Below are 4,513 nucleotides of genomic sequence, written 5' to 3' on the forward strand. Positions count from 1 at the left end.
CATCGAGATCAGAAATGGGACTAAGTCTTGAACACAGACAGTGATGTATGCTTGTATAAATAATGCTAGAAATGTCTTTCAATTTGAATATATCACGTGTTGCATTGAAAATACATATTTATATGATACTTATGTACATAATACTAAATATTATTAATGAGCGTAGTGAGTATTTTAACAGCTCCGATTTTCGGCAGAAATTAACTATTAGGACGATCTCGAAACACTAGATCATTTATTATATTAAAATTTCGCATAATCGAGACTTATTTATTGTAAAATTTTACAGAGATAAATATAATAAATATATGCATACAAATTGATAAAATTTAAGTGTCAGTTTTTAATTGGAAAATAGTAACCTTTTTAACTCAAGTCAAGGCTTGCAAGTTATTTTGTCACGGTAGCATGCGAAAGCGATCCCGTGGTGCTCCTCGTCAAGACGGAAAGCGTACCGCTGGTTTTTTAGTGGGTATTCCGTTGTTCGGTGTGCACTCGGCGCCTTGGACATCGGCGAGCTCCACGTACCCAGCGTTCCCGTGGGGGAAACGCGTAACGCGTTTTTCCAGCATAAAAAAAGGCTTACAAGTTATTGATATTTGTTAAGTCTTGATTATTTTTGTTTTTATTATTTATTATTAGTCCATGTATATATCATACCATTTTGAACATCCAATATAAAATTAAACGTAAAAATAAAATGTTTTTAATTTCAAAAAGTTGGGAACTTCGTTAAATACGTAAATGTTTTGAATATTATGACCTTCGTGGCTTTTCATCCCCTCGCTGATGGATTATCAGTAATCCAATCTCAAGTTATTGTCTTTGTAGTGTAAGGAGCATTTAAAAGGTTTTTTTTTTTAATTGAAAAACTCCTGCAAACTTCCTTTGGACTCAATCTTTATTCTAATCTTTTAAAGTAATCGCCGAGAAACGATAGATCAAATTTTTATTTTCGGAATCTTTTCAACTCGCTTTGGTCATATATTCTCATCACGTTCTATCCCAAAACTATAAGATTTTCAATCTTAGATTATGGCATTTGTCAATTTTGATTATCTTATAAGCGGAGATGGCGCAATTTGAATACGTAAATCTTAACCAATGATTGCAGTTTCATACACAGGCTCTGTACTGTGTTACCATGTGCTTAGTGCTTATAACATCGTGCTCAGCGATGTGTTGGACGAAAAACTGCCACATGCTTCTCCATCAATCCACTTTGAAGCAGCGAGCTATAATATGCCACAAATCTTCTCAAATGAATTTTAATACTACTTTAAAAACCATGTTTTTATTTTATTTGACGAGCCGGTTGACGTGGATGCTAGATACTTGCCTTTCACGCCGGAGGTTGTGGGTTCGATTCCCACCCAGGATAGACATTTGTGTGCATGAACATGTATGTTTGTTCTGAGTCTGGGTGTTATTATCTATATAAGTATGTATTTACAAAAGAAAAGTAGTATACGTTGTATATCAGTTGTCTAGTTTCCATAGCACAAGATTTGTACAAGCTTAATTTGGGATCAGATGGCCGTTTGTGAAAAATGTCCCAGGATATTATTATTACTATTATTTTAAATAAAATATATCGGTGTTTCTTATATTTCTTATTAATACGAGGTTCAGTATTCTTCTTGACGATTCTTGACGAGTGTCGCGCGCGATAAAAAACCACTAGAGTTCTAATCGCGTCATAAAATCTCGCTTAGAGCCATCCCAAGCTTATGAAAGTATCTATTTAATGAGAACTTAGTGAAGTTGCTTGATCTTAGAAAATGCGTGATGTGTGGACGAAGCAATGAAGTGCGATAAAATACATTCGTTAAATTTTATCTACGCTTTTATATGATATCATCGAAATTTGACGCTTATCCTTTTTATCTTCTTAATATAAATTTATAATTAATGTTTGTATGTCTATTCTTGAATATAAATACTTTGTGCCTTACCCGTATTAAGCTAGAATAGGTACTTAGTATTAATTATAATAGAAGGAAAAAAATCTTTTGATTTAAAAGCTAGTATTCCTTACATTCGCTCAGAACAACAACAAAAAATACAGAATTTTATACAAGCGCAATGCAATAGCTTATGTTATAGAAGCTTACTAATAAACTTTTCCATGTAAGTAAATAGATTATTTTCATATTTGGTCAATTAATACATAATTACTGGTGGAAGAGCTTCGTGCAAGCTCCTCTGGGAAGGTATTACCCATTCATCAGATATAAGGGTGAGTGAGCCAGTGAAATTACAGGCACAAGGGACATAACATCTTAGTTCCCAAGGTTGGTGGCGCATTGGTGATTTAAGCGATGGTTATCATTTCTTACAATGCCAATGTCTATGGGCGTTGGTGACCACTTACCATCAGGTGGCCAATATGCTCGTCCGCCTTCCTATTCTATAAAAAAAAATTAAGTCGTCTTAAGTGTTTAATATTGAATTAACGTTTAAAATATAAAACCAGTTTTCGTAAATATCCTGCTCTGAAAAGTATGAGCTTATTTTTATATAAATTTAAAATGTGCTGATTAAACTCATTTATTTGAAACTTATAATGGCACACTTCAATTTTTTTTTTAAATCACAGAACATGTCCTCTAGAGGGAGCCATATTTAATTTATAGTGTCAACATCTAGCATCATCACCAGTGGACAATCGAGACACTTCTTTCAATACCTCAGTCGTCGAATTATGATAAATATTTTCGAAGTTATGCGGGAACAGATATAAACGATACATACATATACATACATACCGGCTAAAATTATATACCCTCATCAATTCATTTATGCTGGGAGAACTGTATTGCTATATTTAATTTTATTTATTTATTTGTTAGTAGGTAAAGGGGTAAATAATCTTTATTAAAAAAAAAACCAACTATTCAAGTCGGCTCTTACAAAAACTTTTGAATTATTACATTTAACATGATTAAATTAAATGTTAACCCGTTTTGGAATTAAATCCAAATTATTAAAAGTTCTTAGATATGTACATTTTATAAACAATCTTTAGAAAATATCTTGCAAGACAATTAACACGATTATTTTTTAGTTTTTAATTAAATTGATCAATTGGTAAGGCTTGTGAGGGAACTTTAATAATATAATCCGATAGCCAATTAAATGTATCAACTATAACGTATCGAGTTTTATCTTTTCGAATTGGATCAGGCGATCACTTTTATGATATCCGCTGCACAAATATTTACCATCTAAACGCACTCGTACTAGAAACAAAAAGCTTTTAACGTTTGTTTTCAGAATATTGAATTTTTATTTTATTACGTCCGATTTATGAGCGTCCTTTTTTTTTAAATTGCTTGCTTATCTTTTCGTTTTACTGCCTAGAAAAACCTTCACATAATTCAATTTCCTTTTCAATTTTCGTTTGATTCCAATCAGTGTTCAGTCGAACCTGTTGTTAAAAATATCACATACTGATATTTTCATTATATACTTATATGTATTATAGATTAATTAATCTTGGTACTTCGTTCTATGTTATTAATAATAATTTAAATATAACAAATCTTCATATGTACAGATAAAAATTAATCAGTATAACGAAATATTATATAAGAATACGTAAGTGGCGGAGATTGTTCAGTGGTTAGAACAAGCGAAGTTTAACGGAATATTGCGGATTCGAGCTTAAGCATCATTTGTGTTAATAACATTTCGTATTTAGCGGAGAGGAAAATTATCTTGATGAAATTTGTCAGAAAAATTCTACCGCTTGTGTATACCAGCCCTTTGAAGCAGCGATATGGAATAAGCTCCAAGGCACACAAATTGATCCTCTCTTTGCTCATTAGTGGGACGCTTACAGGTTTTTAATTTCCATACATGCCTTGAAACAATATGTTCAAATTGTTGTAATCGTTTGAATATATAGAAAGTAAAAAAAGTAAGTAACAGCTTGTGAATGTTCCACTGCTGGGCTAAGGCCTCCTTTTTATTGAGAAGAATGTTTGGAGCTTATTTCACCACACTGCTATAATGCGGGTTGGTAGAATTATACATATGTGTCGAAATTTCAGTGAAATTAGATACATGCAGATTTACTTACGATGCATTCCTTCCCCAGATTAAGCACATGAAAATTCAGTGGTGCTTACTCGGGTTTGAACCCACGATCAACGGTTACGATTCACACGTTCTAACCACTGGGCCATCTCGGCTTTTTTGAATATATAAACATCCTTTATTAATATCTCTGGAATTAACAAATAATGTTTTTATACTCATGTATTAATTTCAAACATGTTTCTCAAACTTTGATCTAAATAATGGTTTCGTGTTAACCGCTTAATCTTGATACTAGCCATGATACCAACTATATTTATTTAACGCCAGTCCTTATTAAGGACGTCTCCTATTCTACGCTTGGACAAATAGATAAGCTTTCGGTTACAAAGAGATTTCGCTGCGAATTTTGTTAGGAGAATAATTATGTCTTAGCTATGGTTCTCTTAAGTTGATTAATGTGAATCGTTAT

The sequence above is a fragment of the Nymphalis io genome, chromosome 13 (genome assembly GCF_905147045.1).
Source record: "Nymphalis io chromosome 13, ilAglIoxx1.1, whole genome shotgun sequence".
Classification (NCBI taxonomy): domain Eukaryota; kingdom Metazoa; phylum Arthropoda; class Insecta; order Lepidoptera; family Nymphalidae; genus Nymphalis; species Nymphalis io.